Raw genomic sequence first — 12,532 nt, forward strand, 5'->3', positions numbered from 1 at the left:
TCTGGCCAATAACGGTTAACGGGGGGAGGTACAGAATGTGGGGAAAGGGGTACATTGAGCCAATAAGGCAAACCAAGGGTGGGGATACATACAATATAACCAATCATGAATACAAGAGGGAATGCTTGACACAGAAACTTCTAGAACAAAGGGAGGGGCTACAAAGGATTGACATCCCGTGGGGCAGGGTTTAGGGTGAGGGACAGGGAAGGTTCCAGATAAAGGGGAGGGGTTTAGGATGACTGACTAGGACAAGGGCGGGAAAGGGAAAAACCATTATACACTTAACTTAGGGGAAAGAAACTGGGATGAACCATCAACACAGAAGGAAAATTAACATTAAACAACATAACATATCAAAAAGGGAATTAACCCAAGAAGGGAAACAAGCACTGCAAATAATTGCTAAAAAGTTGCATTGTACAACTGCTTTTAGGTTTGATCCTACCATACCAATAAACCTTTATATCATTAACTACCCTGCTGAACAAATTGCTATAATTGGGCAGGAATCATTCAAGACTTTCTTCTTATTGGAATGGGTGTTTTTAGCATGTAGCCCCACTTCCTCTGTTACAAGACGTATTGATCATTTAGGATCCTTAATTCTGAAAGCACGCCAATGAGTGCATACTGTTTTTGGAGTTGATGCATCTTCTCTTTATGTGCCCATAAATAATTTGTCTCTTTGCACTGAATGGCAATCACTATCGTATACATTCGCTACAGCCACTATTGGCTTAGAACTTGATAATCATTATCCGTCACATGCCTTGTTTTCCACTAACCTCCCACTAAAAGGTCAAACATTGCGAAACTCTAAGCCAATTCCCAATGCGATCACTGTTTTTACTGATGCCAGTGGAAGGACTAAAAGGTTCGGATATGCAATATGGAAAAATGGCAACTGGGATGTCGTAGTTTACCAACATCCGGAAGGATCAGTACAATTACTTGAACTCAAGGCTGTAACCTTAGCTTTTCAACACTTTGACTTTCAAGAAATTAATCTCGTTAGCAATTCCTTGTATGTTGCCTCTATCTTGGAAAGAATTGAGGACGCATTAATAGGTCGAATCTCAAACTCCTTAATTTATCATGAACTCGTTCTTCTAGTAAATGTAATTAATATCAGGCACCATGCCTTTTTCTCAACACATATCCGCAGCCGTCTCAATCTACCAGGGTTTTTATCAGAAGGAAACGCCAACATTGACCAAATCGTATCCTCACCAGCCATTGGACTCAGTAATTTTGACCTTGCCGTTGCCTCTCATGCCTTTTTTCACCAGTCAGCATTAAGCCTACAGAAGGAATTCCATCTAACAAAACGAGAGGCACGAGGTATCATAGCATGTTGTCCTGATTGGGCAAAACTACCCCCAATCCAGTTACAAGGAGTGAACCCTCGTGGTCTCCACCCTAGAACATTGTTTCAATCAGATGTCACAATCGTGCCATCATTTGGACGCTTTAAACATGTACATGTCACTGTTGATACCTGTAGCAGACTAGTATGGGCAATGCCTATGATAAACGCCAAAAGTAAGGCAACCTGCAGACACTGGTTAGAAGCTTTTGCAGTGCTTGGTGTCCCACAACAAATAAAAACAGATAACGGTCCTAATTATGTTAGTTCTACTTCACTTGAGTTCCTACTTAGATGGAACATTACCCATGTCACAGGAGTACCTCACAATAGTACTGGGCAAGCTATTGTAGAACGCAAACATCAAGACCTTAAACGCCTTTTCTCTGCTTTACAAAGGGAGGGGAATGTCACCCTCTCTCCACAAGAAATCGTAGCAAAAACATTGTATGTCCACAATTGGAAAATGTGGATGGAACGCCCTGAGCTAAAAACCCAAATGTTGCCCATTACACTGCATTTTTGCAAGGATGAATCTTTGACTGTTCATAAGATACAAGTATCTGTATGGGAACCCCAATCACAACAATGGACTGGTCCCCACCAATTATTGACATGGGGACGGGGTTATGCTTGTGTATTAACAGGTGCTAAACCTAATTGGATCCCAGCCAAGTGGGTCAAGCCTTGGATATCAAAGATTGAGGAAACTGGAGAAGACACGGAGCCAAATTCAACGGTGGACGAATAGAGTGCAAGATCTCATCCCGATCCTAATCATTATTCTCAAGGAACCAATAAGAACACACCCTAATATCCCAGACTTTCCAGATGTGATTGATTTGCGTAGACTAGTACAGAAATATCTTAGGTCTAGAATACAAGAAGTATTATTTCCTCGTTGCGGTTGTGTAGTATGGAAATTAGGAACTTTCTTATGTGGAAATTGTAAAAGGGAGTATAACTCCAGTGATATTTATACTTGCTTTTTGGGATGTAATGAATGTCAGGAACGCCAATCAGTAAGACCTTTAGAATCACTTAGAAAGTGGTTAAAACTGCCTGACTTAACTGTTAGTGAAGCTATAAGCCTATTTGAATCAATAGAAGAAAGGAATTTAACATTGCATGCGTGGTATATTTTAAATTATACAAAGCTAGTTGAGACTGCTTGGTGTACTATTATTATATCTAGCCAATATACTGTTGCCTGCAAAATCCATAGCAATAATGATGCTAATTAAGCTACTAACACTATGTTTGACTCTTACCCAGTGCTTTTCGCAATCAATCAACCTCCCTCAAGAGAACTTCTGGATTGCTTGGGCCAACAAAACTGGTAACACAAATTTTTGTTTACATCTTAGTGCAGCCACTGACCCATTTAAAACTTGCTTCATTGGGTCACCGGTACAACCACAAGAAATCACTATAGCCCCCCCTATCAATTGCTCAGAAGTAAAAAACAACAGTCACTGCCTGGCAAAAATATTCAAATCTCTAAATACAACCCTGCCATGGGATCCTCAAGAGTTAAATTTACCAGACAGCCGAAAAGCAAATCACTCCGGATGTGTGTATTTTGGGCAGACTAGTTGGAACATTAACGAATCTAAAAAACAAGTCTGGCTAACCCCTCGTAAGTTTTACAATAGTAGTGAACATTGTGGATCATCCCCCTATGGGTGGGGTTCAGGTCATATTTACTTAGACATTTCTAAGCCCCTTTCCCTACCTCAAGGTCTATATTTAATCTGTGGAGATAGAGCCTGGCAAGGAATACCTAGCGTGCTGGACAGCTAAACAGGCCAATGTCACTACACAAGTTCTGTCCCAAATGGCTCAAGATATGAGTAGTCTCCAACAAGCTATTCTTCAAAACAGAGCAGCTATTGATTACCTTTCGTTGGCCCAAAGTAAAGGCTGTGAAGATTTTGAAGGAATGTGTTGTTTTAACTTGTCCGATCATAGTGATTCAATCCATAAGCAGCTAGAATGGCTTCAAGATCACGCTAAGAAGATTACTGTCAATCACAACCCCCTTGATGACGGGTTAATGTCTTTTGGTATTTCTGCAAGGGTAAAAGATATCCTTAAGATAGGAATTATTATTGTACTAATTGTAGTAATTGTGTTATGTATGGGACCTTGCATCATCCAGTGTTTTTCCTTTCAAATTCGACGTATTGCCAATGCTGTTTTTGAAAAGAAAGGGGGAGATGCTGGCGGCCTAGTAGGAGCTCTGGCTCTGCAGCCTGTCTATAGAAAACTACCTTAGTTATGTTAAAGGCCTGTTCAAGGTTACAGTGTCCTTGGCGTGACTATAGGAGTAAAACAAAATCATAAATTTTAACGCTGAGATAAGCAAGAACAAAGGAAAAGACATCTGGGGAAGCAAGATCCTGTTTAGTTGACATACCATGTCCACTTCAAAGACTATCTTACGCAATAACTAGACTGTAGAAAGATAGATCTTAGATGAACCAATAGAATTACTATTAACATATATACGTCTTTTGTGTAACCAATTGTACTCTGTGTAACAAACTCTAAGTAACCACTGAAAACGTATAAAAATCATCTCTTTGTTAAAAATAAAGACTCTGCTCTTTGCATTCATATTGAGTGCGTGTTATTGATTCCTGTTCTCCAGCATGAAGGCCCCAGCAAACACTGCTTACATAAGAGGTCAAATTACTGTCTTCCATGTTCGTTCTGCACTGTGCTCAGCAGAGCCTTTCTGGTTTATTTGCCTTTGACTTGGACATAAAGCTGAGTCTTGATTCAAGAAAAATCAATATTCACACTTGTTTTCATTTACACGGACATTGGCTTGGTCTCCTAAACAAAGAGAATGATGGGGAATTTATGTAGGTGTTTAGATAGGTAACATTCTCTTTCTGCAACCTGGCATGGTATTTTCACTTGGTCTGTTACCTCTGGCTTTGTTTTAACGGCTCAAATTATTAGGAAGAGTATCAAACCTCCAGCTCTAACCACAGTCCCACTGCGAGGTGTGTGAAGGTATGTGCATCTGCCCCTCAGGTCCATAGTGCTCTTCTAATGTGCCTCTGATCGAGCAGGTGGGAAAGACCTCCTGGGTGTGTGAACAGTGCTACTTCCTCTATAGCTTCAGAGCTGCTGCTAAGATCTTCAGGAAGGAGAGCGGTATTGCACCAATTTTTAGATGGTTTTTAAAGTTGCAAGTGCTTGGCTATCTTAAACGTCTGAGTTCCTAGAACTTTGAATGAGATCAAATCTATGAGTGAAGAGATGATGGTGCAGACCAACTTCTGATTCCGGTGATCCAAGAATCTGCACTACTTTTACCTTCTGAATAAGGCATGGATGTGATGGTATGCACAGTAATACTGATGTGCTATGGTTTTTGAATGATAGCAGTCTTCCTTTGTCCCATTCCTAAACCGTGGACATTATTTGCCTTAACCTTGTTCAGTAGGAACATGATTCTATATTCTTACATGAAGTGAAAAGTACTCTTTTTCCATACCTTCACACAACAGCATTAAAACAAGGCCTAAGTAGTACAACCAATGCTCAAAGATGCTCTACCTTTTAAGTTGACTATACAAAATTCATACCTTGTTCTCATTTGATCTCAAGAAGAAAGGGTGCTCTCCAAATACTCCTTCAGCTCTTCCTCACAGCTCACCATTTTCCTTTTTTCTAAAATTGTATCCAGATCACTTTGATCATCTAAGGCCACATAAAAAAAGCGAGTAAAAACGGTTTCGTAGCTACTAAAATCTCCCCAACTATTTAGGATTCAAGGAAGTTAATTATGCACATATATTCTACATCCAGAAGAGAAAGCTACCTCAGCAAAACTCATCACCTATGAAAATATTCCTAGATAATGAACACCTCTGACACTGCCGCCCCAAGGTGGTTGTTGAAAAAATGAGAACCTCACATCCAATCAGACTCTAGACCTGCACAAGATCTCGTAATAGCAACTTGCAGCCACTTTCGACAGAAAGCAGCAGTGATCTCTATCACTGTTGCCATACCAAGAATAAGACAGGACTGTCCATTCAGCGTGAATCAAGCAGTTAGCAAAAATGCACCTGACAGAATGAAACTGAAGAGTAGAAATTCCCATCTAAAAGTCAAAGATTACATTTTTAATTTTATAGCAGGTATTTGAATTTCAGAGGGCTCTTTGCATTAAGAAGTCCTGTCTTTATAGCACACCCTTGTTTTTATGTTTCTACCTGAATTATGGCCATTTAGCCGTCTCCTTAAAATCACTCCAAAGAAAATCATTCAAGTGAACAAGTTCTTTCTAAACCGCTGGAAGGTGAAATGAATGAGTAAGAGGATATGTAACATGGTAAAAGGCTGCCTGGAATTTTACGACTGGTATCCAACATGGCGTCTTCAATCTGGAGAGTAAAAAAAATCAGTCTCCAAGTAAACTGCTAAGAATGCGGATTATCAAAACTTCTGTTTATTCTGGCACCATAAAGCACCAAATCACATGCTATAATTTATCCCTTTAGAAACAACTGCTCAACTTTTTTTATGTATAGAAAAGATTGGAAGACATTTGGGAGACCATTTCCAGCTATTCCTCAAGTCTGATCTTAAGCAGACTGGGCCATACATCATTCATCGCTATCATATGTATTTCAGATAGAAATGATCATAAAAATACAATCTATTTATATTACAAATAATAAACACAAGAATTATGAACACTTCCACATGAAACTCTTCCACACCAAACTGTTTCTTTGGAGTGTTTTGTCACACTATGGACCTCTTTCTAAGGTGACATCAATAGCCTACCACGCAGAAGGCATTGCAGATGGGAGCACAGGAGGAACAGGCTAATTCCAAGGAGTGATGAAAACATATGTCATCAAATAAAAGAAACACACATCCACGTGCACCACTTCTTCTTCAAACATACATTTTAGTTTCTCAGTCATCTGAAGCATGTTGGAGTGCACAACTTCAGCATCCTCTGCTGTGCAAATGTTCATATTCAACAGGGTCATCTGAAGGAAAAGAAGAACAAATTATTGACATGCACAGAAGAAATACTGTGTGGCTTTCAGAGAACCTGGCTAAACTTGGTGTTTCTTTTCTTGTGATGGACAGAGATAGATTCAGCCTCCTACATGCCATATTAGATTAGTGAACAATACCATCTGGTTGGACACAAAGGGAAAAATTGAGGCAGAGGTGGAATTTCTTTCCCAAGATAAGACAGATTTAGCACAAGGGCTGAGGCTCCTTGCATCTTCCACATTCACGTAGGACAGCACTCCCTTCATTACCGGCATTTGTTACGGCTTTTCCACATTTCAAGTACAAATATCAACTACTACCGTGAAACCAAACGGATGGCTTACTTTTTGAACAGAGTAAGGTGGAGTTTAAAAAGGAATTCCACTTGTTATCTCAATGTTTGGTGCATCCTCAGACGCATTTTACTCGAATGACACATTGGACCACGGCTATCAAGCCAAAAGCTGTGGCACTCAACTTGCACATCTGCCCTTTCTCCTGACTTTTGCCCTCCACCAGCTCATACTGGATGCACATTTTCTCCACGCACTCCACATTAGGGCAGTCTGAATGCTATGGAACAGACCGCAGTCAAAATTCCCATCTTTCATAGTGCAGTGTGACATGGAAACAAGACAGAGGCCACGTGCTGAATCTCAGCACACGCAACAGATCCCAGCAGTGCCTACAGACCTTTGCCTACAGACACCAGACACTACCAGCCAAAGAAATCAAGACATTTTCATACACAGCTCTTTATCATTATGCTTCAAAGCAGCAAGGTACTTACAATCGCTACCAACTTCTTTGCTACCATACAGGCTACAAACATCCCAACAGGATGTGCTCTGGAGCAAGAGAAGGCAGACACAGAGAGGGAAGGCATGCTGCAAGGACACAGAGAAAGGAAGTATCTCCAATACTTCCCCTCTTCTTCTCATACTTCCCCTCTTCTTCTGCAAGAGTTAAAAAGGAGAATTTTTGTATGATTGAGAAGGGATCCATGTCAAAATTAACTTTTGATTTCCCCCAGATTCATTCTAACCTAGCCAGTTCCTGCTAGATCTCACCATGCACAGGTGTTTGTACTGGCCAAAGGAAAGCCATGCCACAGGCAGCTTCTTTGGCTCTTACTGCCACCTCCAAGCAACTGAGAAGGGATGTGGGAACACACGGAACAAAGAATAGAGCAAACATGCACTCTCAAAGCAACTGTCTGCCTCATCGTTGCCAGGGAGAAAAGAAAATATTGCTTGAATTCCAGACTATTCTTAGGATGTCCCGACCTACCTAGACTTTTGTTTCAATTCTCCAGAGTTCTGCACCATTCGCTTCCATCAGATTTGGCACGTGTTGGAGGCAACAAGGTGCTATCAAAGTAGGAAACAAGAGTCAGGTATCCTAAAATACAAACCAGTCAGTACTTCAAATATAAAATTATGAATCAGAATATCCATACTACTGGGCTTTCTTTTATTTACAGCCATCTTGGCAATGAAAATAAACCTGAGATTGTTGTTGTTCAAGGCCAACTGTTTACTGCCCGATAAGGAATTGTCATCTACCTTGTTCCTACATCCACCATAAAAAACCTCCCTGTAAAGATCATAATGCATTGCACCCACACCAATGCGTCTTGTGTTCAGGATGGATATTCAAACGTAGCAACGTTAGATTTCTATCCAGACTCCTCTCTTAATTTATTACACAAATAAAATCCCACGCCATGGAGAAAAAATGCCTTGACAAAAGCACCAACTTCTAACTCTCCACCCATCTTTGCCCATTTCTACTATGTTTCAAGATTTACTTCTGCATTCCTCCATTTTTTGAGCCTGATCGCCACCTATTAAGTGTAGCTGGGGCACTGAAAATCAAGAATGCATTTTCTCCATTCAAAAGAGCTGTACAGAAATAGATGTAGACCCTGCCTTACTGCTGCATTTAGCAATCGCACATTGACAGGAAGCAAAGTGCATTTTGTAGCCAAGTCCTTCATTAACTCCAGCAACAATTGTTTGCCTTTATGCTACACCCTCTTTTGACATACCCGATATATTGCAAAACCTTCAGTCTCTGTTCACTGAGTACCAGCTGCTCCTTTACCAACTTTTCCATTTCCATACTCACAGTTGGGGGATTCTGTATTTCTTCACTTGCCATAAATTCTCTGCAGGATGGAAAGTAGATATGAAGAATTGAATCACACGATATATGTGATATCATATGTCATATCACGTATAAAGAAAAAATGATCAAGTATTACATTGATAGAAACCAAAAGTGAACACTAGCTACTTTGTGTTGCTCATTGTCCAAAAGAAGACTACCAAATTTCTGTCCTGAAACTCTGAACTACACACTTCTTTTGCATGAGCTTCCAGTCCTTGACTCTCCCTTGCCATTTCAGTTGATGCCATTTTTCTTTCTCAAGCTCTGATTTCATTCGATTCAAGAGTAGCTTGGCAGTTGCCCTCTCATTATCCAGCAGTGCTGTCTTTATATTCTGTGTATTAAAAAATAAAACCAGAAGTAGAAACAGCATACGACCTGCAAAAACAAACAAAAAATTGTCTCTTCTACAGAAAATGAGGGGAGAAAAGAACACAAATAATAACCAATACCCTGCCAAGTAGAAATTTCTTCTGTATTTCAGTGATTGATAGGCAGAAAAAATGAATTTCATTTGGGGAAAGAAAGACATTCTAGGAATATTCAGACTGCTATCTTGCCCCAGGTAAAACATTTACCATGGCCATAGAGTTAATGAGCTTGTGAACATCAGCTGCCAAGAGGAAGGACATTTCCTCCAGTTTCACAGAATACTTGGTCAGTACATCAGCTATCTGTGCAATCAAATACAGAAAAGCGACAACAATGAAACGTAGAACTCAAATATCAATTTCCAAGTTAAAATCTACATGAACAAGACAATTTTTCCATTCAAGTGAATTCGATTTAATTAATTCATTAACTACATCAGTATCATTCTCACGTTCAAGAAAAGAATTCGAAGAATCAAGGTTGCTTCTTCTGAGACATTGAAGCCTGAGTAGATCCCAACTTCAAATCTATTAGGACGGCATGAAAGCAATACCTGCTACATTTAGTACATGTAAACTACAAAGACATCTAGAACAGCTCTAAAAGATGAGCAAACCCATGAACTTTGAAGGAGACGCTAGCAAGAAATGTGGAAATAGGCTTTATCTGCCCAGTGCTTTTCCCAAAAGCTTGGGCACTCCTTGGCATCAGTGAGCATCTCTGTCTCATTATTCAGCAGCTGGCTTAGGGTAAAAAAGGATGCATGCAATCACTTCATTCCTATTCATGACATAAACTTACTGCATCATCATGGAAGCCATTTACATGGAAATATAGCCTTAAAAAGAGGTGTCAGACTGGGTACATATCTAGATTTCTATGAGCAAAACCAATTTCTTTTTAACAGGAAAGCCATACAATATGCCTGCCATGGAAAATATTAGTCTACTAGCCCTGCACTTCAACGGGCAGTGAGCAGTTCATTACACCAAATTTACGTTTGGCAAGGAGACAGTTTATTTATTAAAAGCCCCTAGTTCTAGAACCAAGAATTCAGGAGTTGCTCATTCCCAATGAAAATCTGTGCATTTCATACCTTTGGGGTTTTATGCTTCTGTTCTTTACCTGTCTTGAGTGTGGCTTTCTTGTGAAGTCACTGATGGGTGATTTTTCAGCACATTTCTGCTGATTACAGGGTAATTGCATGGCATCAGCAGACATCTCTGAATGTCTCTTTAAAGTATGCTTTTTAGTCTTCTTAGAGGACCTTGTCTTCTTCTTTCTTTCACCCAAAAGGTGGGCTAAGTGAGCCTTCAAAGAACCATCTTCTCAACAATTAGAATTCTTTCAAACCTAATGAATGGAGAACAGCAACAAAAAAAAATTTAAAAAAACAAGTACGCAAAAGACAGCAGAAGAGAAAGGTAAAATAATGAATCCTACATGCCACATGCATAACTCTCTTCATTCGAGGCTATTTTCAAACTGAGAAAAAAAAAAGATCATCTTTTCGTCAGAGAGGAAAAGTGGGGTAACTGGATTGTGTTGCCTTGCTTACAGTTACCAGAAAAGTCAACAGCAGAATTGAAAACTCCTGAAGCTGGCTAACTACACCTCTAAATGTTTTAGTACTGTGTTATGATTCTGTCTTCATTTAATAGAACCTGATATACAACAAAGAGATGGGAGCACATGGAGATGCATTGGAGAGCCGATGCTGGAGGTAACACATTCATTTTTTACTCTAACAAATCCAAATTAGAAATGTTGAAACTGACCTGAGGCCATTTCAACAGCCAGCAAACTGACTAACACAACCAACCTTTGGCTTTTATTCAATCCTTTGCTTGTTTTACCTGGGCCTTGAAGATCTGTCTGCAGCCTTCCTCTCTGCAAATATATCACAGTTGTCCCATTGAGAACCCATGGCTCATCACAGCTGCTTGGCCAGGCCTGCTTCCAGAAGAACTGGCAACTACAAGCTGGGAGCCAAGAGATACAACACTTCACTTGGAAAAGGGCCTTCCATGAATCCTAGAATCCCAGAATGGTTTGGACTGGAAGCGACCTTAGAGATGATAGATTATCTTCTTCCCACATCCTGACATGGGCAGGGACACTTTTCCACTAGTCCAGTTGCTCCATGTCCGCTCCAGCCTGGCCCTGGACACTTCCTGCCATGGGGCTCCCACACAGCCTCTTTGAGCAACATGTGCCAGGCCTCAGCACCCATACAAGGAAGAATTCCTTTCCAATATCCCATCTACCCTAGCCCTCTGGCAGTTTGAAGCTATTCCCCCTTCTCCTGCGAGTCCAGACCCTTTTCCAAAGTCCCTCTCCAGCTATCTTGGAGCCCCAGCAGGCACTGCAAGGGGCTCGAAGGTCTCCCTGGAGCCTTCTGTTCTCCAGATTGGACACCCACTGCTCTCCCAGTCTGTCCTAGAGCAGAGGAGCTCCAGCTTTAAAAGCAGCTTAGCAGCCTCCTACCCGTGAAACTCCACTCCACTGCACGCCTTCCAGGCCCTATGGATATTGCTTCCGGTGCCACTCGGGGTCACTCCCAGCTCTCTCCCGCCCCCCATGGTGCCCTCAGGCGATGCTGCTCAGACGCCACTCCTGCCGCTGTGGCCAACGGGGGCCGGGGGGCCAACCCACCCTCATCCACAATCCACAGTGTCCTCGGTGGCTGCTGAGGACTCATGGAGGCCCACACACCCGGAATCAGAGTGCCGGAACATAGGATCATAGCCCCACATTTGTGTTCGTCTCTGCACAAGGCAGGCCAGAATTGCCATGCCCGGATTTTTCAGTTCAGCACGAGAATGAGAATACACCTGCGCCATGGGGGAGGAAACCTCTAAAGTCTCCCTCGTACGTGGTCTCTCAACTTAATGCCTAGAGACTTGCCATTCCTGAGTCTACACTAACACCTTTTTTACCTAGTGGGTAAGAAATGCCATTGTTCTGGTGTGCAGTTAAAGGAGCAGCACAGGCAGGCCAGGTCAAAAGCTGGGGCAGTGCCCTTCCTCACACCTTCGCTGTGATGTACTCCATGCAGCTAGAGCGAAGCGAGAAGGGCGCGAGGAAGAAGAAGGCATTCTTAAAGTAGCCCTCTGTCAGCAGCCCTGAAAGGGCGCATAACACACGGCATCTCACTGCTCTCCATTCTACATACTCGCAGCTCCCTTTGCCGACTTGCAAAAGTTGCTACCAGAGTAGAGAGTGCCAGATTCAAGAGGCAGTGCCTTGGTTCACCTTCTACTTATTGCACGTAAGCCACGTCCAGCTCCTCGCTGCACTCTGTATTTCCCTTCTCCACGGCATTTACCGTGGTGCTGTCTGCAACTCGGCGCCTAGAAGTGACCGCCAATGATTCCACAGCGGGCTGCAAGGGAACCAAGGAGCAGCACAAGCAGCAGTGCTTCATCTTTCTCCTTTCGACTGCTAAGGGCACTTGGGAAGGCAAGCGAGAGGCAGCCACCTTCCTCTCCTAGTAGCCTGTAACGTGGTGTGTGAGGTTTCTGGGGACCTCCGGCTGCCTCTTTTGCACCCACACTCTCAGGCTACTTCTTCTTTTATGTA

This window comes from Sturnus vulgaris, chromosome W, assembly GCF_052056855.1.
Source record: "Sturnus vulgaris isolate bStuVul1 chromosome W, bStuVul1.hap1, whole genome shotgun sequence".
Taxonomy (NCBI): domain Eukaryota; kingdom Metazoa; phylum Chordata; class Aves; order Passeriformes; family Sturnidae; genus Sturnus; species Sturnus vulgaris.